At 34.8% G+C, this 26436-nt stretch overlaps 1 protein-coding gene across 2 annotated transcripts in view; it reads right to left on the minus strand.

Moving 5' to 3' along the window:
* Positions 1-26436, minus strand: part of cher (filamin A protein cher) — a 627873-nt gene that overhangs the window by 516358 nt on the left and 85079 nt on the right. The window lies entirely within an intron of this gene.

Genomic DNA, 26436 nt, shown 5'->3' on the forward strand with positions numbered 1-26436 from the left:
ACATAATGGATATTTGTGTAAATGTTTTCCACAGAGGGATGAATGAAGGACAAGAACATTGGCAATATACACCGAAAACTTCACTATTACGTCATTCTCTTGCTAATTTTTAGGCGCGTCACAAAAAAATCTGGAGAGTACTTTTGGCAAAGCACCCGAATGTAATCCAGTTATAAGAAACGGTAGTTCATCACACATTGAAAATATGAACGACCAACAACAAAGTGCTCCTGCTGCAGTAAAATACCTCGGACGGTAACTGACCCTTCTTCTGGTCTTGCATGTTCCGGTATAATGACTTTATGATGCGCTCCTTCATGTTTGCAGCGATGCGCACGAGTAAACACAAAGTGCTGGAGTAACTCGTTCCTAGAGGTGTTTCCTACGTTCGAAGGATGAATGCTGAGGAGAGAGGAAATTAAACAAAATGAGCAAAACAAAAAGAAATTTCATAAGTTTGGGAGAATTCTAAGCCGAAGGTAATTTACTTTGCACTTTACTGAGGCTTTGAAGTTATTTTTGCGGTCTTCTGCATCTTGGCTCATTACTCCATCTCTCACATGCTTTTGTTTTTAATCTTCCATAATGCTGCAAAAACTAAATAATAGTATCGTTTTGTACATTTTTTTTTAAATACGAAAGTTTATACAGTCTATATTTAAAAAATGAAATCTTTCGTTAACATCGTCCCACGGTTATGCCCTGTAAGTTGAAGGAAGCTGATCATAATCCAAGTGAATGATGGAAGAATTTCTACAATGAAAATATGGACGGCAGCAGAAAAATTCCGAGAAAAGTCAAGAAACGTGATTGGTTACCACAAATTCAAGTGGTTTGGGCAGGGCTGGCTTACGGAAGGGGCTTAGGGGAGCTATAGCCCCGGGCCTCCAGTTGGACAGAGGCCTCCACTCTTATTAAAATCTTAACTGTCTATATAAAAAGAATCATTAAGATGCAATCATGAAACATATTTCCTTAACTTTCCTACTGTACTTTCACAGAAATGTATTATGTGAAGTCAGCAGAGGCCATTTTTTTTTCTAGCCCCGGGCCTCCAGATGGGCTAATCCAGCCCTGGGTTTGGGATCAAATTAGGGACCTATCGAATATGAATGCTCCACTACTAAGTCACTGTCCCTCCAGTTTAAGTTCTGTTACTGCTAATTACTGAATAGTTTGTTGTCTGAGTGTGTGACATACTTGATTTCATAATTTATTTCTTGACACTGGGAAATATTTTGACTACATCACCTCAATTAAATGATATTTTATATCATAACTATAGAATTAATATCATATGGCTAAATTTTAGTACTTCTCTTTGATCTTTGCAGTTTTTTTTTTTAATAATATATTTTTAAAATGTGGTAGAGCTAATGAACACAATCTGCTAAATTTTACTGATGTAATGTGAACATATTCGACTTAAAATGTTTTCTTACAATTTATTCAGGAGTGGTGGTATGTCGTGATTCAATGGTAAAGGTGCACGAGGTCCCTGGTTCGATCCCAGATCGTGCAAAGCAGATTTTGTGATAGGCATACACCGTGTACGAGGGTTATTCACGGAGTTCTCTCGCTTTCTTCATTCCACCATTTAACTCATTGTCATCACCGTGCCTTGGTGCATACTTGTGGGACGTTAAGCTTGACATTTTATTTATTTAGGGAGAGAAATATATTTGTCTTAATTGAAGGTCATTAGAAACATCAAACTGCGGGATATTGAATGCAAATGTCAGGATAAACAACGTGTATTTGCATTGCTTTTAAAGATACGAACTCATAGTCGGTTCATGTTGTCAACTTAAATAACCATATTTCATTGAATTTTGTAGCAATTGCTATATTTTTCACTTGTAGTTTAGTGTCTAGACATTTCAAGATGTGTGAGCTTTAATTGCTATGTAATTTATATTAATGTTATTTATTAGAAAATACGTTTTAGTTCATAGTACTTTGTGCAGATTTCAGTGCATTAAGAGTCAAACGGTACCCTTGTTTCATGTGAAGGCAAATAAATAATTCAACAATTAAACAACAGAATGAGATAAACTATGTATAATTATGCGGAATCCAGATAATTTAAATGTACTTACTGCCCAATTTCATAATTACTCAATATCAATTGTTTCAAATGTCTCGTATATTTCAAGATCGAAAATTAATTTAATAATTTCCTTAAAACATATGTGCTAGTTATTTGATATACATTGTGGAGACAAGAGAAATAGAAAAAAACAGATGTAAAGCTATTGGGGACAATATTAAAAGGACATAAAAGTCCATTCACAGTTAATACTGTTATAGAAAGCATAATTGTAAAGTTCGATTGACAACAATAACTAAGGTTATCTCGACTTTTAACTAAAAGTTAATAAACTTTATGTTTTAACACTTGATTTAAGACTTTTTAAAAATAAATACTTTTCATTCCTAGTCAAGAACGTTAATTATTTCACAATCGCAGTTTCTAGTAATAATAATAACAACAATGGAAGTGAAGTGTTATTGTTGTACTTGACTATGTAGCAACTCAATCCACATATTCAGCTAAGTTTTATTTCAATAATGTCTTCAAAAAATAACACACACGCACAGTATGCCTACTAACATTCCTTTAAACTTAAGCAAGAAAACCGCCCAATGTTAATATTATATATATATATATATATATATATATATATATATATATATATATATATATATATATATACATATATATATATATAAAGAGAGAGAACATTAGAATTTCACGTTTCAAACTTCTATTCTAAAACGTGCTATCTTCAACAAACAATGTAAAACTAGACACAAAGTAACGTTATATATATATATATATATATATATATATATATATATATATATATATTAGTTCTAACAAATAGTTGATTATACAACGTGAGTATATGCACTTTCAGTTCCCAAGAGATTAGTAATACGACAAACTTAATTATAAAGTTTCGAGAGATTCAGATTCAACAACAAGAACAATAAACCTTCGGAAGGAATTTCACATGTAATACACTTCGTTGTAAATCATGTGTACTTCGATTAAAAATCATGATGAGTTATCAGTTTATGAAGGGAGTCCCACAAATAGTGAACTAAATTTAGTTTAAATTATTCAACTATTTTCGTCATAACATAAATTGATGTTGTACACCACATTGCGCAGATAGTTACGCTCAGCTGCTTAACATTGGTGAACGAAAGCATATTCTAAAAGTGATAGTCATAGTACTAACTTTGCTTCGAATGTTCAAGACCACTTCCCTTGGTTTGTTACAAGAGCAAGGTTTTGCATTTGACTAAGAGAACAACTTTAAAAAAAAAAAAAAAAAAGTTTTACCAAAACATATTTACGACAAGCGAGTTACTATTAGGCATGGAATCGGAAAAATCGTAAATTTTGATTAATTTATTTGCGAAGAAGGAAACACTGCAAATTTGATTATCATGGAATACTGTTCACATTTCTGTCATTATTTATGGTACTAAATATCCTCACTTATGGTATCACAAAGATGACAAAACAAGTTGCACTACCAGACAATTTCATGGTATTGATTAAATTGAACTTTCCAGACAACGTGACTACCACACTTCCTAACATTCCAAACCTCTTTCGTGCGTAAGACCTGGGTTCCACTGCTGGTGGGAGTATATGGGGTTTGGATTTCATGTTTGAAATCCATACAGTTTTCATACTGAAAAGGGTCGCTAAACTCCAAATATACAAAACAAAACGAAACTCTCAAATACCTGATCTCATGGCTCGTGATGTTTACTTTCAGATTTCTGGAAACCGCACTTGCACTTCACTACCGCTAGAGACAGCCTAATTTTTCCAGGAGGTAAACCTTAGTTGCGATATCCGTTGGTATATTTGATACTTTGTAGATTTATTAGGGCTGCTCTCCTTTATTTACGTTGATTTTTTAAGTGCAAAAACTCTTAGCTCAACGCCTGGTCTTAATACAAATTGAATAACCAAAACGGATTTTTCATTGATAGATTTAGAGCCATCTAAAATATGTTTAATAATAACCATAATCTTAATCTATATCTTAATATAATGTATATCTTAATCATATAATCTTAATCTAAGATCCAACACAAATATTGCTTGTATTACCTAATATTTTTAAAACGAAAATCCGATTGCTTGCAACCGAATGAGTTAAAGAACGCATTCCACGCATTGCGCATACGATATTATATATACGCACGAATAAAAATGCGGTATTTGTATTAGGAGTCTTCAAAGATCTCAACCATTTTACATTTGGATATAAATGTGCTGAAAAATGTACGCAGATGCAGAGTATATCATGCATGCGGATGCTCTCATATTGTCGTCTGTCCCACTAAAATTTCATCCGTAAGAGAGGGATGAAGATTAAGAGAGGAAAGGAGACGCCTTAGCGTTTCCACGAAGATTGATTCATAAAATATGCAGCAAAATTTCAAAGATTTTTTTCTCTTCTAGTGTCGTTGCTTTATCTAGATTACCGCAAGACTATGACTGTGGCTTCCTCATGGATTTCTAGTGTTTCTGTCTTTGGTCGTATAAAAAGTTGTAAATTTCCTGAGTGCAGTATTTCACTGAGGATCGTTCAGTCGTAACATTAAAATAATGACTTCTGAAGAAAGAAATATTATGTTATTCAAATACAGAAAATAGTATGTCATGAATATTGCCTCTACGAGTAAGAACACTAGTTCTTCCAAAAATGTATACCATATCCCTTGTAAACAATGTTTACATTCACCGTAAGGGCTTAGTAATTCCGTTACCGCAATCTATTTACTTCTACAACCTAGATGAAGGCGATTCTCCACTGACTGCAAGTCTGCAAAAACTTGTTCTGGTCACTCATGGGACAATTTAGTAACTGATTGCTTCTGATATACAAGGAGCAACTTTTTTTCATTTGTTTTAACTGTTCAGTCTTTGCACTACAGCAGTATGTGTATAGTGTCAGGATTACACAGATATAAGAATGGGATAAGAGAAACGGAAACTAATTTTAAATAAAAACTATTGCACCTTTCTATTAAAAGTAATTTAGACTACCTACATACATATACAATAATAATGAAGCTATAGTGGTAAGTACACTGATAATAAATAATGGATGACCCGTAAAAAACAATAAGATTCTGCATGCATGGTATTACCATCTTTTATAAATCCTAAACCATTTCACCGCTGCAGTTCCATAAATCTGAGTTCTTCACTCATAGGTTACACTGTAGAAACTGCAAACCTATCCTACTCTATTGGCTCAGTGGCTCTACCTAACTACATTACGATAAGTGGGTTAGAAGACAAATGCAGAAACAAAAAGTCAATCAATTAGTTTTTTTTTTTGTGGAGTACATTAAATTTACGGAGTCAGTATAATTCAACGTTGGCGGTGGCTGTAGCCATGTGTGACGTATTGCTATAAATGTTTTTCCACTGGTTGCTTTCAGGCTGGCACGATCACAATCATTTATCTTCTGTCATTCGTCCTGTACGAAAGCACCAATTTAATAATATTTATCGCCAACCAGGAGGGAGGGAACAATATTACAGATAATGAAATGGGAAGAGAAGAAACTGGTTCAAACTCAAAAGAAATTTTATTTTCAAGAACTTAATAGATGATATGGTCGTAACAAATTAAGTGAATCAGAGAAGAATCCAATGGATGCGTATTATTAAACAAAATAGCTTCTTTTAAATATAGTTCGTAAAGACGGAAGAGGATATGGAGGACCGAAATACAAGATAACTTAATTTGCCGTAAGAACTGAACTTGACAATGGTAGTGACTAATGACGATCGCCAATCCTAGTTATGAAGATAATGATTACCATTGATGTATCTATGGGACAGAACTTCCCCCATGAAATTATCAAATTTATACTGCGTACAATGACATTTCTGTCTCTGAATCTTTATTAGTTTTCTTAAGTCAAATCACACAACGCGATAAATTTTTCTGGGTACGCCCTTGATTACCTACAGTGATCAGTGGATATGAACAGCTCGAAATAAGTGCATACTAAATGTACTGAGGCATTCGAGCCAGCAAGGATAGAATACCTGATTGAAAATTGAAGACACCAGGGGAAGAACATAGTAGATGCTATCTGTGTTATTTGCTAGTTAGTAGGTTTCAGAAATTCCAATATATTTCGACCTAAAAAAATGAAAACTGAAAATAAAAATAAAGTTATCGAAACAAATGTTATTAGTTTTGAAATTCGTTGTTTTATTGAACATCACTATTAATATTTTACAATTGTTTCTCTGTAAAATCCTACCGCTAAAAGCGAACAACTGTACGTTCCGTAATAGGAAAAAACTTAACAGTGCATCATATAAAAACCAGTCGTCTGAGATTTTTATTATTATATTCGCGTCCAGATGCACTCTTTGTTTTTAATTTTACTTCAAATGCAACTTGTGGTTACAACATGGCTCTGTGGTTTTAGCTTCCCAAGGCTTGAAAATTTCGTGTGGTTTTGGTTAAGATATATTGATATTTCACACAGATCATATTTCTGATGAGAAAAATTCCACACATATACTTTAAATTACGGAATATTAGGGGAAATTAGATAATAACCATTTATACGCGCGAAACATTTTTAAGCAGGTAGATACATCTACTGTTGCATGCTAAATATTTTTCGTAGAATGCTACTTCTTGTATTAGAAGATAAAAAGGACATATATTAGCGTTTCCCTAAATGATAATGGTTTTATAATCATGAGATTACTACAGAAAAAATAGTTTTTTTCTTAGGCATTTAGACCAAAGTTTCTTTTATGGGTTTAAAAAACAATTCAATTTTTTTTACTCAACTTGTATAACAGATTAATGTATTACATAAAATGTATTAATAAATAAGTGGTGAAACAACTGACGAACAGGTCTGCTGTAGACTTGAGTCTTCAAATAGCAAGCCATTTTTTGCAAACAAAAATTACGAGTTTCAAACTTTATAGTCTACAGCGTAGAAATGTTTTCTTAAGTTCCGCATATATAATTCAGAAACAATAGGAGGTCACTAGATAATACCACGACTCAAATTTAAAATAGATGAAACTCGCGTAATTATTTTGTCATTCTTAATTAGATTTTTCTACTTAAAAAATAAATCAAGGATACTGTATACATTGTATGCAATCTACGCAACTCATCATACCAGAACAAAACTTAGCATGGAACTAGACGTTAAATTGCTAGTATATGTGTGAAATATGAATTTTCCTGTGAAGAACGCTGGTTCCCGAGTTAGTTATATGTAAGCAATAATAATAATAATAATAATCTATTTAAAAGTATTAGGGGAAAATAGATGCAATAAACCTGTTAACCGTTCATCTGGAGTTAAGTGCACAAAAATAGTGTTTGCACTTATGATAAAGTTTTGGGAAACAGGGAAACTCACTCGCTTAAAATACACATAACACCCAAACAAACATAACGGCACAAAGGCTTAGTACATCCCACAACACCACAAGCTGGTATAAAACGCTTTTCGTGTAGAAGAATCCCATTTAAAGCTTATTTGGTTAAATTGTAAGTCCACGTATAGCCTCGAGGTTAAAAACGCAGCTAAACTCCATATAAGAAATAAAATTTTGGAAATAATTGAGTTAAGTGTCATGAGCTGTCCAAGAAAGCAGAAAATTTGTTCCAACAATGATCTATATTGTGTAATGTACTGTTGTTTTTGTTACAGAATTTACCTATTCTATTACAATCCTTCAATACGGTAAATGTTATTTTATCTTTTGTAGGCTCAGCCTGATTGGTTGTTCTCATGAATAAGTAAAACAGTTATGGTTCAAATTTAATAGAAGGATCTAAATGCAATTACTGAAAGACACATAAATATTTAGTATTATTCAATTAACTATAAAGAATAGAAGAAGAAAAAGCAACAGCACTATTGTTGCTAGATTCGAATCAATAACTACCGTATATGAAAAGTTTTCATAAACCAATAGCACAAGGAAAATAGCCATACAGCATACGCACGAATCCTTGAATACGGAAGCAACATATCTCTGTCTAGTGTTGTTCAAATATCTATATATGAACATTAAATACAGCCATTACGCCTTTGAAGAGAAAATTGTTTAAAAGTCCGATCAATAGATGTGTTAAGTCTTCACAGCTAAATAAGGCAAAAACTGCGCGAACTAACGAGAGAAGTATCCAATTCGGTGTTGTCTACAGAAGGAAAAGCTAATAAGTCGGATTTCCGCAAAACTCGCAATTTACATACAGCTTTCGGAGACACGCTATTTCCATTATAAACGAATGCATCTAATATCACTTTCAAATTATGTTTTACTGTCCATGACAATCACGATCACTGACACGTAGCTAAACAAAAGTCTGTTTTATTATTATTATTAATATTATAATTGAATCAATAAGTTCTACTGGTATTAAATTGGTAGGAAGTTATGAATTAAACATTTTCAGGAATTTTGTTTTAATATTTATTATTATTTTCAATTTTAACTCACTTGATGCGCCAAATTAATATTTTTCAGAATTGTAAGTTAGTGAGTTCCATTCCCGGTACCTAATTACTTGAATAGATGCTTTCAGATTTGTCAACTGAACTTGAAATAAGATCTGGACCACTTTCTTGATCAGTCTTTGTGTCATAAATAAATCAACAAACATTCATAGCTGTAAAATTTAAGACATTTCAAAATGTTTATATGTGTGTCTCAATGTCTTGCCTACAAGCTCTATTTAAAATGTTTAAAATGTCAGAAAATGAGAAATTATCAAAACCAATTAACTCCTAGTACATAAAATACTTCTTAAAAACCAAGAATGAACTCTCAAATGAGATTGGGCGAACAGTCAATTAAGTTTTGGCAATTATTTTCGTATATATATATATATATATATATATATATATATATATATATATATATATATATATATATATATATATATATATATATATCGCCGCCTCGATATTGAATCGTTAACTGTCAAGCAGTAAAAATATGTATGAAAGCAAACAGTCGATTCAATGCCAAAATTACGAACGTGACTTTAGCAACTTGGCAGCAGGATCCAATGCCAAAATTACGGGCAGTCAGATTGATTGATTGATTTTAAAATTTTTCTGTATTAAAAAAAAATCTAACAGCACGAATATATCATACATGGTGATATTGAAAAGGTTTCATTGCATTTATAGGGTATATAATTGTACTAAAGCAATTTTGAACATCCGCTCTATGTCTCATTCGTCCCAATGGTGATGCAAAGTCATTTCATTATGTCAAAATGAATGCAGTGTGAGCAATTAGTATTTTTTTCTTTCACTTAGTCTATTATGATATAATAGAATTATCTTTATACTAAAGCAATTGAATATAATTTACGTTAGCACTACACTTGTTTAAACAGTTTGATAGACGGTGTGTGCAAGCTTTGCAATGGATGAAAGTAAAATACACCTGGTTTGGTTTTAACGTCTGTTTTCCGAGTTGAAACTACATGAGACATAAAATCATAAAGAATATTTAAACTTAAATGACACGCTAATCTGTACACGAGTCAAAATATTTCGTCTTGACAACATGACAGTGAATTGTATCATATGACTTATTTGGTACTTCAAATTTAGATTCGATAAATCGATATTGTGTGTGCACGCATAAAATACAAATTAAAGAAATGAACGAAAATTCACATTTTAGTGACTTCTTTGCATTTCTATTTCATATATATATATATATATATATATATATATATATATATATATATATATATATATATATATATATAATTCTAGAATACACAAATGAGGATAAAACAAAAAGATACAGTATATCTAAATGTATCAATGGATGTGCTCATATTCGTAATTAAATTATACATTAACTGTTACACAACAAAGCGTACATTTGACACTTTTGACTCTAGGCTAGCGTAATGTTCAGGACGTTAAGCGTTAAGGATATCAAACAGAGTCGCGTTGTCATGACATACTTTTGTAATGTTTATTAAACTTCCAGTTTCATTTACACCCAAATATTCTTACAAACTTTTTAAAAATCGCAACATGTTCTTTAACCAAAATTTAGTAATATCAGATCTGGATAGGGATGCGCACGAGACAAGATTTGTGGCTGTCTCGTCTCGAAAATGTGCTGTAAAAGTGATGTCTCGACTCGAAAAATGTATATTTCTCTATTAGAAGAGCCGTGTCTCGACTCGAATATTGTAAGGAAAATCCTGTCTCGACTCGTCTCGTGCGCATCCCTAGATCTGGATACCTTGCAATGCAAGAATTCAGTTTTCTGCGGAAAATCCATACCTTAAACTGTTCGTTGAAATATCTTACCCGTAGGGTGCAGTATGAGAATTGAAAATAAACAACATTTGTACACTTCGACTACTTAACTCTAGAATTTAAAAGTAGTGCAGCATTTACAAGTATGCATTTCCAGTAACAAAACCTTGAAGGAGAATGGTCCTATTAAATATTCCACGGAAATTTTACACGACATATTGACCTTGGGGCTTCAGGCTCATTCCATGCACATATCCACAACTTCTACACTTACATCTATTCACATCACTAGACACATCCTAATCTGGAAACAACTAAATAGAGCATTATAGTCTCGTTTGGTATTTGATTAAGTATCATCTCACAAAATTCCACTCGAGTGTTTTAACTTTCCTCGCTTAAGTCTCGTACCACTCGCATCTTGTATGGTTCAACTCGACTTGTGTACGCATTACCTTCTCTATTCTATTGGCACAGACTTCCAATTCCGCAGCCTTTCTTCTAACGAGCTTCCCACCTACACTAATCCAATTCCATTCTGGCTGCAAGTTTACAACTACGTGATTATTCAGGGAGAACCAACATCTTTCGAGTTTTTAAGATTTCTCCTAATAATGGTTCTGCTATCCGAAGCTTTTTTTCTGCACACCTTTCAGAACTATCTGCGCACTGCAGCGCAATATCTACATTCAGAAAACCAAATATACTGCGTGTTTTCTTAAAAAGTCCAATTTTGCAATGATTGAGTGCTTGTTCGTGAGAGACTGACATTATAAAGTTTCCTATTACACAAATGTAATTGGTTGGTTGAATTGCAGTTTAGCATACCTTTCAGCACTGAGATTTACGAAATGTGGATCTACAGCTTACCATGGGATCCGAACCCAAAATCGAACTCTATTCTCCCAACATTTTAATTACAACGTATAATTCACAAGTCATTTCATGTTGGTGTGACTCTCCACCCACATTTAATGACTTTTCCAACACTTGGTATAACGCATATTAATCGATTTTATATATATATATATATATATATATATATATATATATATATATATATATATATATATATATATATATATATATATATATATATATTAAATTCACCTCTTAAATACAACACTAACACAGCGGAAAATAAAATATATAGCCTTCTTAAGCTCTAATGGCAGAGAGTTTAATACTTAATTTTATTGGAATATCATATCATGGATTGATATATATCTTGACTGAACCAGAATTTATGGATGAGATGTGACGGACTGTTTTTCGGATTATAGATCATGGATTACCTGTAGAACATACGTTTCTCTTCACGAAGAAAGCTTTCGGTGCAAAATTGGAGGCTGCTTCAGGAAATATGGGTGTGTGAATGAATTACTTGTTAAAACAAGTATTATTATTTGCATCCTCAATAAAAGGAAAAGTTTCCGAAGTCATTTATATTAGTCTAGTAGATACAGCTTGAATGTATTTTCATCGTTAAGATAGCAGATCGATGACATGTTAAGTTCCCCCAATAGACCAAGCTGGTTGAACATATTCAAAAGTAAAAATGACCATCGTGTCTCATTTCACCGTAGTACAAAGTGTCTATTATATAATGTGTATGTGTTTTAATGAGAAGGAGAGTTATTAATTATCGTTCTGACTTTTCTATGAACGGAATAGAACCAACAGAGTACAATGGACTCTTCATCTCTATTAGCAACACATAGGAAGATGGAAAATGTTTATTTTTGTATACTTCCAGTTTATTTATATTGGAAGTTATCTTTTCTTTTTTTTTTTAAAAAAAAATGCAAAATCTTTATTCAATACTATAATAAGAATTATCTCTATTATTATTATTATTATTATTATTATTATTATTATTATTATTATTATTATTATCCGCAAAGGAAGTTATGTTTTTGACGAAGTATGTGTGTGTTTTCCACTGATGTTGTACAGAAAGACACATTTCATAGACTGCATAAAAGTTTCCCCTTCTTTTATTAAGACTATGTAGGGAGATTTTCCTATTCGATTTCGTGACCTTTGGCAGAGGCTTATACACCCTGAGTGCTCTTATTATTATTGTATAGATTGATATATAAAACAATTTTGATTTTTTTTTTTTCATTTAACGTCAAGGCCCCATTTACAGATCCTGGTTTAGCTGCACCATTTGTAGTATAGCAGCATAATTCCATGACTATGATGAATTCGGCTATGGAAAATTTCTGTGGTACCCCTTTTTCTCGATGCCCTAAGCACTAGCTTATTTTGCTTAATAGTTAAGCTAGTCCTGCCAGACTCTCGAACTTAATCGGCATCCAGCCCAATAAATGAGCGCAAGCTCCAATAAGGCTAGGGAGCGAACACGATCGAGTTTGAGCTTCACTTAGAACACTGAGCACGATCCCAATGAGGTTAATCAGCGCAAGATCAACCTAGTATGAGTCCGAGTTTAAGATATAGTAACAGCGACAACGTGTGAAGTCTGGGCTCTCCACCAACCACAGAATTGTTTTGCCTTCGTATGACGTATCGGAAAAATTCAGTGCAATTCGTGGAGCTGCATTCCGAACGCACATTTGAGAAAACGTGAAACACAGACACCTAACAATTATTCAAATTAAACAGTAACAACAATAATAGCAAAAATATAAAACAACGAAAACAACAAAAATAAACAAAACGAAACTTAGCGGCAATCCGACAACACTGTACCCTCAGATGATATTCTCCGTGTAGCGTGAGAGGCGATACTGGATAAATTTCATCGATTGGGTTGACGACTGGAACACGCCCTCACACTCTATTAGGTAATGTGACTAGGTCAAACATCACGACTGCTTGCGATCACTACAGAGTGAGTTTGAGCTAACATGAGCCTGATTAACTAAGATTAGCGAGCGCAAGCCTCATTAAAGATAGTGAGTCTGAGGTCGCGTGAATTCGAGTCAGCAAAAGTTGCAAAATAGCCATCTTTAATATATACACTTATTCCGGAGCAGTAATACAGTAAAGCTCATGGGCAAGACTATGACATTCCCCGGTATAAAATTAAAAAAAAACAACAACAACAACAAAAAAAAACATGTGGATCTTCTTCATTTATTTATTTTAAAGCATGACTGCAGTTTCATTCATCCGGGTATAAGAAAGTTTCTTCTCTATCCCAGAAGACTATACTCGTATACTAATATACTAAGCTACAACTATTGTCTTGACTTCTTTGGGACGTGTAAATATTATATAACTTACGTTATACACAAACAGAACAATCATTTTAACCCCTTGCGTTCCAGGTGTCATTTTTCTAAGTGTTGCTGTAATGCCGGTCTCATTTACTGTTAAAAGCCTGTCTAGACCGTTATATAGGGTATGGTTACTGTGCGCGCGTGAGGAAAGTATTCACATTACTGATAAAACAATTATTTGCATCGTGGTACATTTGAACTGAAAAGGAAAATTCTAATGTTCTGAAGGGATTTTATGCTGTTTCAGGTTGGTAACACTGACCGAAAATCAAAGACAATGTTTTTGTTTTCCAATCTCGAAGTTCCTAATTATTTATTGTCAAAACAAACGCATGTGAGTTGTAATTGAATGCCCCCTTAGGTATGCCATCCACTGAGACAACACTTTTTTTTCTGTCTTTTCCGTCGGTAAGGTGTTGTCACCTAAGGATAAATATTAGAACTAATTGTAAGTCTTGCCGTGCACTCACTAACAAATTTCATCATCTCCAGGATTAATACGACCCTCAATAAGGAATACGTTTTCATGATATCCACATGGATGTCACTGGTAGGCAAGGGGGTTAAATACTTTTCTTTCGTAACTCGATAGCATTGAACATGCTAATTTCTGAAAGTAGACATATAATAGCTACTAAATACGATTAAATGAACTAGTATTTGTTTTCAAGACCATTCATAAAGTAGAGAAAATTTGTCTGCCGTCAATTATGATTTCATAAACTGGGCAGACAAATTTCTGGCCTATGAGAAAAGAACTACAAAAGTTATTGACTCATTTAAATAGTATTTTGTAGATACGCTCTACTATCTGGCACACTTCCAGAATTTTTGATACTTTTGATTGTTTGTTATTCATTGATATAAAAATTGGAGGGAAGTATAAAAGACACTTAAATGTTTTTGTTTTTCTTTTTTTCTGGCTTTAAAAAACTAATTTTGAATCTCAGCTGATTTTTAATCAGAAACAATTAGGAAAGAAACAACTGGCAATTTTAAAGTCTGCACTTAAATAACCACAGTCTATTAAAAGCTAACAATTCATAAACCAAAGTGTTTGCAAGTTTGAGATGATTAGTTTCGAACTACAATACTAAAATAATTCGCGAAGGAACAAGAGGCCAGTGGAGCGCCCATGACTCACAGATTTATATACTAGGTCACAGATTCGTTGCCAAATGGTACGAAGAGAAAAAGATGTTTTTTGACGTGTCGCCATGGGATAAAATCGCAAAACACTTAACACTTCCTTTTTCTTCTATCTTAACTTTGGCTGCGAACCATAAGTTCGTTGGGCTTTCTTCTGTTCGAATGACTATATTAACTGAACACTTTCAGTAAGGTACAGTAGCATGGGTTAAACTAAATATCCGAAAGAATTATTTCCAATGAGTAAACATCAGCTGTGTCGATGGCCTGTGAACTTCTTTACTGTATTGCTTATAAATAGTTCCCTTACGTTACTGTTTACATATAAAATGTTTGTACTAAAGAGAATGTTGTTTGGCATTTCTTAAACTTGCATGTATACATGTGCATTTTTATAACACTTTCATAACATTCCATCGACGCCACACAAGAATTTATGTACTACATATCGAGTAAATATTATGGGTTGTTTGATATAGGAAGATTTTCGTTTTGTGTCTGTACTATGCGAGTACAAACCACTCTAAATCGTATTAACAAAGAAGTTGCATTCATTCCAGATTTCAACAAATATATGACACAAATTTAAGCCGAACACAATAGAACTGATATAAAGAAAAGTAGTTACATTTGCGTACTCTATCTTAAAAAAAAATGTAGATATATATATATATTTTTAATATGCTCCATTCCTTTTAAACCTAACGAGCCGCCAATAGTATAGAGTTTACTATTTATACTCATCGAAACTAGCTAAATTCTAATATAACCCTACACAGTTGAGTTTTAAAAAGTTATTTTCAAAGATATGCCGAATTTTACTAGTGTCGTTTTCTCATGAGAAGTTTACAAACATGGCAATCTGTTCGTATGTAGTTCACTGAATAGCACAGGAGATTAATTCTTGCTTCTAGCTCTGCTACCAGCACAGTTTCTGCGTTCACGCAAGAGATCAGCCAACAATACAATGAGCAGCTTCAAGCACACACTGCGGCATCACATATAGATGACATGTTTGTGACGGTCATTCTAATGAGTTGACAGACACCAATGCACGCATTTGGAGGGACTACTACTAGCCGTCGCTACTTCCTACAGATTCAGAAGGACACAATTCTCCCCTCCGTGTCTTCATCATCGCGATCTTTCACATTTTGGAAAATACTAATTTTTAGACAAAGTGGCATCTACGTACATACAGCAACAAAAGTTTCAAAGTGTAACAAAAATAAATATTAATTACCCATATATCTAACAACTTTAATATTTAATTAGTTCTATACGTAGTAGTTTCTCGAGTAATCTTTGCAAAGACTGGTTCGAGACCACTTACCTATCGACTCAAGTAGCCGAACTAAACCATTCAAGCAGGAATGGAATGGCTGATTCTTTCCTCCTAGTGTTCAAGGGTATATGAAAGCTGGCAGTAAGAAACTGGGGTAAAGGAATCGGTTGAGAATTATAATTAGGAATAGAAGTATGCATACACTGGGTAATTGTGATTCCACATACAATACAAGTCAATAGAATCCACTTCGATGTAAGGCATTCTGAATTTTGATAGTGTCAAGAAGTAATGAGATTTTCAATATATTATACGGTATACAATTTTACAAAGTGCTACATATGCTCTCCCTGAGTCATACTAATTTATTCAATTACTGTTTTCGCGTGTTATCAGAACCTACGTACTATAAAAAATCCTTGAAAATCGTGTGAAATGAACTTAGAAATAACTAATATTTTGATTGGTTTGTCCATCCTCCTCAATACTCCTTGATGTTAATATGAAAGGAATTTTGTTTCTACCACAATTTGTTTCACAGTAATACAAAGTATTCTGCTGATATATATACACTAAAAATACCAATGACAATAGCGTTAAAAACTTTCCTAGAAATCCTAACAAACTTTCGACTAAACTGTGTTATGTACTAAGGATACATGACAAAAATATGATTCATTTTATTGGTGATAATGTATTTTCAGTTTGAAGGCCATTGTATTGGAGTATGAGATCTAAAGGAAAACAGAAGCACTCAGATCCTGAATCTGCGACCCTTTGTGCACCTTCCCATGTCTGAAAGTTCGTGAACCATATATAATTAACTCTGTATTATATGCAGAGATAGAAAAGTGTAATGCGGGAGGCTAGTAATCCAACCATAAATCAAGCACTCTCCAGGATTTTTGTTTATAAAATGACTACCAAAGTTCATTCCTTCCGTACAAAAGAAGCTGTGCATTTTCTGGCGGTACACAACAGTATGCAGTACTGGCACCCATTTTTTTCACAAAAGTTTTTTTTTCAAGTAGATTTTTCTAGTTTTATAATTATAAAATGAAATTCTCACTGAAAACCGAGTTGAAGACTGCACTGAAAAGGTAACACGATCAATAAAATGCCAAATTTTGAGCATCTAGCAAAATGGGAAATTGCACAAAAAATGTTGTGTAACGTTGCCATTATTAACACGAGCATTTCGGTTAATAAAAACAGTTACCAAAACGCAAGTCGTTTTAGAGAAAAAAATATAAAGTTATGGATGGTAATAGCATTTTCAGTTATCGCTATTACATGTGTGCCAGGGCGTCGTTCGAGATGGGACGGAGGAACATGTTCCAGTCAATAATTTTCTGTATAATACCTAACTGTAAGATTACCTGTAAGATTAAAATTATGAGAAAATAGTTATTGGAAAACTAAAGAGAACAAACATATAAAATAAACAAATATAAATATTTCTAGGATTTCCCTTTAAATATCGTGGACGGGCTTCGATCAATCAGAAAAAAGGATTTATTTGCATTTTCCAGTTTTGGCCAATCACAAACAATTATTTGTTTACATATTTCAGGTGTGTCTACCACGTATCTTAGTAACTGTCCTATCTTTCTGCAAATGATCCTTATACTTGTATTTGCATCTTAGTTACTGTTCCTAGATGCTGTGAGGAAGATATATATTATTACCGTACAAATTGTTACAAAAATGAGTGGCCAATGGGATGGTTGCGGATATAATGACAATAATATAACAAATCAATGAGTCAATAGGAGCGAGTTCGTCATGAGGAAATTTACGCTGAGTTTAGAAATTCACAGATAAACCATGAGAAGAGACGAATGACATTTTAAAAAGCTGTAGGATTTAAATTCCAAGGAATCAAGCTGTAAACGTGAGATGTTCTGTAAATACATATTTGCTTTGTAAATATTAGAATGCAGTACTAATATATCTCAGAAATGGCGTATGTACAGTTTATTTTGGTTCACACATCTTCCTGAACCCTGTTGCTGGCAACATCGCGGTGGAAATTTGTGCAATTTCAGCACTTTAGGATTTAGATTTCTGGGCTTGCGGCATCTAAGGTCATTTATCCCTTCACGATTTGAGGGATGACGTCCCGAGCACACAATCCGGGGAAAGGGAAGGAAGGAAGGAAGCGGCCTGGGACCTATAAGTTAGTAACCACCCAGGAAAACCTCATTCAGAATAGCTGGCCTGAAAAAGCGTGTTACACTTTTTCGACCGAGTGACCCCACCGGGAATCGAACCCGGGACCGCTCGCATCGAAAGCGAGAGCGTTAGCGACTACGCTACGCGGGGCCACAATATCAGCACTTTCTGCTCATCGTTAATAAGTCAGATTTCAGAGATTATCAACGATCTAATCCTTAGAAAAATTTGCGCAATGTCATTGCACCGTATTAGAACACCATTGCATATGGATGAATATAAGACACACCTAAATTACAAAATTTTAACTTATGGCGAAGTCATGTTGGGGTCAATTTTTGTAAATTGCCACAAAACATTAAGAAGGTACTAATGGGAATCGTAGAAATAAAGTCGTACTTCTCAAATTGGAACTATCTAAGGCTGAGATTACCTCGCACGTCCAGAATAAAAGTATGGATCGACTCCCAAATCAAGCCTTATCAGAACACATTAAAGATTTTGTCCACAACATGCAACACATCAAACGCAGCAAATTTACTGCTATAACAAAAGGCGAAACTAGTATGATATTCCTTAATTAGTTCACATATGTTCATGATCTCAGTGCTTTAGAAAGTGGCATCGAAAACAATACTGAGCACAGTAGCATTTACAAACCAGGAATATGGACATGAACAAAAAACAATATGCATTTTTTAAAAAAGAATAGGCTACAGATGAACATGAAAAGAAGTTAACATTCAAAAGCAAAATTCAAAAGCTAGTTATGGAGATGTACTTGCTATTTCCGTGACCATAACATTAAAAGTGGATTCCACGTGGAAAAATGCTTTTCCTCCCTCGTTTGAAGAAGCCAAGTTGTAAAAACTTTTTCAACACTTACAGGAATAACAGCATCCAAAATAGCTTAGAGCTTGTGTTTCCTCTTAACGACAAGGAGATTCATTTACTCTCGGCAAACTTATGCATTCTTCTTTACATGCTATTTTACATACATGCCATACAATGGTACATAAACTTAATGATGTCACAGTATCAACGAAGTTCGATTATCATCTATTTCAAATATAAAATTTATTACTGGTATTCAGTTGTGGAAACTACTATTCTTCTCTTGTATTTATGATTTAGAATTAGTTTGTTTCTTTAGACTGGATACTACTAGACTCGATAAAAGTAAAAAAAAAAAAAAAAAAAAAAATCAGTCGGATACATTATAACTGGTTCTATGCTCCTTCTTGTATCACCTGCTTGTTGAGCCTCAACTTTACACCAGCTAGATGGGTAAAGCAAGCCATCCTGATTCACATTTCTCTGATCTTCCGTCACTCACATGAGGAATTCGATAATTATATATTGCCTAACTCACTATCTATTGTTCGATTTCAAAAGCATTAAGCATTAATCACTGCCAGATAGATGGATCGCTTTTATATATGATCAGACATTTAAGAAATGTCCGTTTAATTTGCGAATTGTGGTCTTATAATTGAAGCTCTTAGAGGATAAAGGTGCTATGTAACAAATTGAATATGCCGGGAAAACTGTCTTTCAGAACTTTGTCCGTTAAAATACCACCTTCATCGTTTCTAAATATCTGCACTCAGACGAGGACTCACTAAATAATATGTTACGTAGCATGTCTAACATATAACATGTGCATGAACCGCCAGAATGCAATGCTTGAAAAAAGGTAATATCTTGATCCTCTAAGCGCTTCAACTGTGTTAGCTAACTGAAATTTATTTGGAGAAATGGAATAGCTATTATATTAAACTTCCCTTGCAACTTACTATTCTTAATTACTCTGCTATTGTTTTTTTTTTCTTTAATTCATACCGAAACTGCAGAATATCAAACCAAAAATTTAATGTAATAAGCCTTATAAAAAACTAAACTCACCTTTACTATTTACTTCGCACACTCTTGATTTAAAACTAAATTAATCTAATGAAAAGGTTGTTTTCATATGGGCAGACAAGCAGACTAACAATATTGGAAGTACAAATATTTCCCCGTGCCACATCTAAAACATAACAAAAATGAAATAACTGAAGCAGAAGTCCGCAAATGCTTTCTACCCCTATAACTCAAAAGTTTACCTTCGCTGTGTGTTACCCTTAATTCGGATCACTGCATATTTCACAACTCTACGTAAAGTTTTATTTAAAACGTGTTCACTCTTTCAAATGTTTCAGCATACGGCCAACTGCTCCTGTCTTGAAGTATTATTGATTTTACGTGGTAGTTCCAACGAGATGCTATTCTCTTGTTCGGCAAGGAAAATCCTCTTCCTCATTGAACTTGTGTTGAAAAACTGGAAATTATAAATATTTTTATTTCGTTTTTCTAGTTAAACATTCTCCAAACATTACATAATTGTTCAAAGGATCAAGTTTTCTCTTGTATCACTGGTAAGTCTAATGTGATCTCAAGAGACACTCTGATCTGACTTCACTTGCAAGAGGCCCCAGACTAAACCTACAGAATGGAATTTCATTTTTCTTTTCACTAATGAAACGCATTAGTATTAGTAAATTTGTGAATTTCTCAACTAAATTTCAAAAGTGAAAAGAATAAACCGATGACTGAAGAATGAAAGTTCTCTACTGTGCACTGTTGATTGCTCGCGTTCGAGTATTCTTTTCCCGCCATCTAAATTTTCGACTGTCAAGAACTTGGGAACAAATTGACAAAAACAGCTGAAGTTCATTCTTGTTCCGTTTAAAAAGTACTTTTTGTACCATATTATTGTAACGTCTTCGGGTTCTATGATGGTTGCAATCTAAGACAAAGAGATTTAAGAAAACACCCTGAATATTGGTTAGAATGTTGTCGCCAGAAAAAGCAAGTACATATTACATTTATTCTTAAAAAGAAAATATATTGCTTTGGAACAAATGAATTTCAGTACAGTTTTAAAAATGCCCAGACGCTCTCTACGTTAAATTGTACTGAAATTGATTAATGCATTTCGATAAAAACTATAAGACAAAGAATGTAGAGATACATCCAGTATTTTAATCTGGTGACTCACTTTTTCCTCTACGGAAAATCTGCTACTGCAGTTGAAATAAACTACCTTCACTACCAAACTCCCATTAGTTTGCCGGCCAAGTAAGTTTGTGATGAACAACATCGAGTCCGTGGATTTTCTCGGGGTTCTCCCATTTCCTCCCGCTTTTTCATATCACAAATTCTTCTATGATCATTCACTTGCCTTAATCGTCGTCTCCCTTAGCCTAAACGGCATTACCATGGGACGCTAAACTGAAAGATTTCATTTTTTCCTATCCACTTGGTTCACTACAAGAGAAGAATACGATAGATTCAATTACTTGAAAGGCAAGAATGCGTCAGGGTGATTATAGCAGCCATCAAATGAAACTCGGGCACTTTCATTTCATAGTGATGTGTGAACCAAACTTCCACGAGTCTTTTTGGAATATAATGCCTTCAATGATTGTAGAATTGTAGCGCGTGTATATGACAAGAGTGAAAATCACAATACGCTATAGTAATCTAGAAATTAAGATTTTTTATGTTCAACAAAGGCTCTTGTTTGCTCATCTCTATAAAAAGAACCTGACAACGAAGAGAGACTGATGTCAGATAGGTTTATGTCTCAATAGACTGTGAATGGGAAAAGGAAGTGGTTTTAACCTAAAGATTACTTCCGTCACGTACACTGCTCCAAGTGCTTACTATTCTAATGATTTGTCAAATCTTGTATCCCTTACTTCACATATAATTTTACACTCAATTCCAAATACTACACAAATCCATAATTTCATACACTTTTCCCATTAAAATTGATACTAACGTTACACCATGTTAATATTATACTAATGTTATAAAAAGCAAGCATCTCATCTAATGCTTAGTTCTAGACGAAGAACTGAGAAACTTAGTTTGTTAGAACTGCATTTTCCCCCTCTAAATAAGGAAATATTTGGTCATGTTGTTATAAAGCTGGAAACAAAATTTTCTCTATCTTTTGTCCACTGTCGCTTCCAGCACATTCAATTGATTGCACGTCATCGACAAAATTTAAGTACCAAATTTTATATACAAATTACATATGGAAAAATTTTATTTACTTTTGTCGATGTCGATACACTTTCCAGAAATATTATGGTCACCTACGTACCTTATTTGCTCGACAATTTTAAAATCAAGATAACCCTTTGCAGGGCTATAACTTCTTGAAAGATCTTGGTAATGCGACTGAGAAACCTACTTGAGGACCTGTTTAGCTTTCTACTCATAGCTACATAATTTTGTATCCTTAAGTGCAAGAAACAAATTCGAGTCCCCTTTAAACAAAAGTAATTCATACTCACTTTAAACTGGCAACCCACTCCTTAACCTGACTAAACAAACTATTCAATGCATGCTTGGTAATAGTGCAAACACATTCTCTTTCTATAGGACTTAATATTAATTACTTTCTGACACAAGAGGAACTGTAATTTACTTGTGTACACTGTAAAAAAAAATAGGTGTTGAAACAACACAAAATAACTATCACATTAGCGTGTTACTTGTGTGTTAATTCAGCACCAAGCACATCACATTCAGAGCATATTAGAAACAGCTCGTTACTACCTGAGAGAATTTGAATTGGTAATTATCGTTTAATATCAGCGAAAGCTTTGCGAAATATATTTGACACTTATGCCAAGTAACGAATAATGTTCTATGTTTTCTGTAATCGGTCACAATAATATTGTTGTAGACATGTGAATGGTCTGGCAACAGTTCTGCCATCTTCTGTTCATACGTGCTAAGACTCAAGAAAAAACAGATAAAGAAAATAGATGGAAGCACTGCTATCTGTGTAATTGTTGTAAGATGATTCACAGGTTTATAATAATATTGTGACCGATTACAGAAAACATACAATGTTATTGGTTACATGCCATAAATGCGAAGCATGTTTCGCAAAGCTTTGCTCATACCAAACAATAAAAAAAAACAATGCAAATACTCACAGCCAGTATCAAGGTATTTATTTCTCATATGCTCTGAAGGCGATGTGCTTGGTGTTTTATACTTTCCCAGAGCTGTGCTCTAAAGTGTTGCTAATTATATGGTGACGATTTTTGGAAAAACCTCCCTTTTCCTCATCCTGGGCCTCACCTTCTGTCTCTTTCTCACGAACCATCTGTCAGAGTTATCTAGTCAAGGGCAGCCGGATCCACAGATCGAGCCAGGGTATTTGCCCCACGTGGACAATTATCCAAACGAGTTGTCCCACATTTGCTCATATCACTCACATCACGCATCATTGCTTCATTCTTTCGGCACACGGCTCACCATTATGGCTGATCCTCCTGGTGCTACTGGATCCTCGGTGGATGGACGCCATCATGGCATTCCTCCTGTGTTTGCCGTTCCCTCTGTTTTGGCTGTGGAAATGACCAAGCGGAAGGATTTGAGCAACAGACAGCGTACGGAGTCAGGCAGTTCTACTGCCTCTACAGCTTCCAATGTCTCCAAGAGATCCAGATCACCACATAGTCCACAGCTCTATGCTGATTGTGTTAAACAGCCTCGCTATCCGGCAAAGAAACAACATCGAAATAATCTTCCGGATACTTCTGACATGGAAGCCCAGCAGACACATCAATCATACATTTCATTTTCTATCTTCCTCACCAACTCATCCGATACTTTACTCATTTCTGTTGCAAAATTTTGATACTAAGTACTCCAACGAGAAATTCGTGACTATTCAACTTCGTAAGTACTTACAGAGTGCTCCTCTGTCCCAAGTCGTCAAATCACGCAATGGCATTATATTAAAATAATCAGATCCTATTTCGCGATACTCATTCGGAATAAAGCCTCATTTGAGATCTTTGGCAAGCAGGCTACGATTACACCCCTCAACTCCACCAAACGTAAACAAGTGCCTCCACCAAAACGACCTTCACTTCTTTCAGTTGTTATTCGTGGAGTCGACCCCTCTTACACTGATGAGGAGGTTCAAGAAGAGCTTCGGTATGAAGGGCATACTATCCAAAAGACTGTTCGAATCTGAAGCAATGCTGGTGCCACCTATACAGTGCGTATTCTTACATCCTCCCAGGACACAATCAACAATTTGCTCACCCATGGAGCATATATTTACAAACGGAAACATCGTGTTGAGCCCCCCCCCCAGGTCTTCTACACCTTTGACGCTACGATGTGAAAAATGTGAGCAATATAATTAACATCAAGCATCAGCCTGTCAAAATCCGACCGTTTGCGGCTTTTGCTCTGGACCTCATCAGACTCGAGTTTGTCCTAATATGGCACAGCCTCCGAAATGTCCAACTTGTACCGATCAATACCTAGCTTATAGCTCTAAGTGCAAAGGCAAACCTCCCGATCAGGAGTCCCACCCTGAACTCGTTGTTCCTATGAAAACTGTCGAATTATCTACTTCCACTGACAACTCAGTTAACGATCCCGTCACGGTTAGCAAAACTTCTCGAATTTCTAGCTTAACTCTACAAAATATTCACCCTCTTCAACATAAGCACGTCCTTCAACAAATCATAGCCGTTGCGAAATCTACGTTTCATGTCTCAATATACGCCACTTATTCAAACAGCTACGTCCACTTCCACACAACTCGACTCGAAACATCTGTATAATCATATTCATCATGGATATTGTTATTCTGTTTCTCAACATTCGCTCTCTTCTTAAGCACAAAGTGGTATTCGAAACACTCTTGCTAGAAGAACACGTCACAGCTTTCCTCCTTAACGAAACCTTTCTTAAACCCACTTCATCTTGTTCTATTTCTCGCTACACTTTACTCCGCCATGATAGTCATATACAAGCCCTCAGAGCCAATGGTGGAGCTGCAATAGGTTTTCGATACACAATTCCGTTTCGACCACACAAATGTCCTATCTTGCATCTTCCAGAATATGTCATCACCACATTATATTTCCATAATATCGCTCTCACTCTTGCTACCATCTATGTGCGCCCTGGCCTCCCTATACTTCATGCCTTCTTCTCACTCATTTCAAATACTTATAAAACTTCATTATTCTGACCGATGTCAACTTTCATAGTCGTTCACACGCAGACCAAACCTTCTTTACTAACTTTATCACAGTCCTTACTACAGGCACTATTCTCAATCTTCCTCGCTGTATTCGCCCCATCACCAATACCACTCCCGATATAGCAATTGTTTCAAATACCATCATTAATCGTTGCACTATAGATGTTCTGGACTTAATCGGCAATGATAATGCACCCATTAAGCTCATATATCATGCAGGTCTGGCTCCTGCGCAATCCTTACCTTCATCACGTCTATCATTCCGTTATGACAAAGCCGACTGGCCTCAATATCGTTCCTATCTTGAAAATGCCTTGGTCGATTCCGAACCTCCTACCACACCAGACGAGCTTACACAACAGGCATAACCACTTCCATTCAACAGGCACCTGCACTTTATATCCCAAAATCTGAATCAATCCCTTATCGTCCAAAACTACCACCACAATATCTAGCCTTAGTCCGTCGATCACGTCAATCTTACCGCGAATTTCTTCGCACCAGAAATCCAAAAGCCCTTAGACTTCATCACCAACTTCAACGCACGGTCCACAACTATGTTCTGCTTACAAATTGCGCCAGTGGGTTAAAACTTGTAATCACCTATCCGATACAACACATCCTACTCGCTACTGGAAACGGTTCAATGCCGTTTGTCGCAAACACTCCAAGACACCATATCCGATTATTTTACACAATACGCTATTGCATTCCGACACCGAAAAACCAATGCCTTTGCGGACTATCTCCAAACTATATTCACACCCTCAGAATCAGATACCATAGGCAACAATCATCCAGTAGATCAAGTAGATCTTAACTGTTCTTCACTTCAACCTCATGTCTCTCATACACTTCCCAATCATGTTCTTACTACTACAATCACAGTATCAGAAATCATCTCTGTCATCCAGAACAAACAAAATACTTCACGAGGCTTCGACTCCATCACCTATCGACATATTAAAGAAACCCCCGCTATCCTACTCACTCTTCTGGCACTCATTTATACGTTCATATTACGCACAATTTTTTCCCCCACAGACTAGAAAGTATCCAAGACACTCATGTTTCCCAAACCAGCTAAACCACTGTCCGATGTTTCTTCTTACCGACCTATTCAATTAAAATCTACTTTCAGCAAAATATTCGAGAGCATTCTT

The sequence above is a fragment of the Thermobia domestica genome, chromosome 6 (assembly GCF_964235325.1).
Source record: "Thermobia domestica chromosome 6, izTheDome1.hap1.1, whole genome shotgun sequence".
In the NCBI taxonomy this organism is placed as follows: Eukaryota; Metazoa; Arthropoda; class Insecta; order Zygentoma; family Lepismatidae; genus Thermobia; species Thermobia domestica.